This window comes from Penaeus monodon, chromosome 23 (assembly GCF_015228065.2).
Source record: "Penaeus monodon isolate SGIC_2016 chromosome 23, NSTDA_Pmon_1, whole genome shotgun sequence".
Lineage (NCBI taxonomy): Eukaryota > Metazoa > Arthropoda > Malacostraca > Decapoda > Penaeidae > Penaeus > Penaeus monodon.
Genome location: NC_051408.1, coordinates 42,922,997 through 42,923,212, shown reverse-complemented (window position 1 = coordinate 42,923,212; position 216 = coordinate 42,922,997).

Here is a 216-nt window from a genome sequence, read left to right as displayed (position 1 = left end):
CACATCCTCCTTTTTATCTTTTTTTTTCGAAATACATTCCCTGCAATGAATTTGAACTTTTAAACGCTGAGATTATTTTCCAAAATGTTACTTCTCTCTCTTCCGAAATTCAGTGCCACTTTGCGGCCGAAAATTCTATTGAGAGTATAACATTCACTCATGTTCTTATCCCTTCATCCCCTTATGCAAGATTCTTCAAAATATCCTTCCAAACAA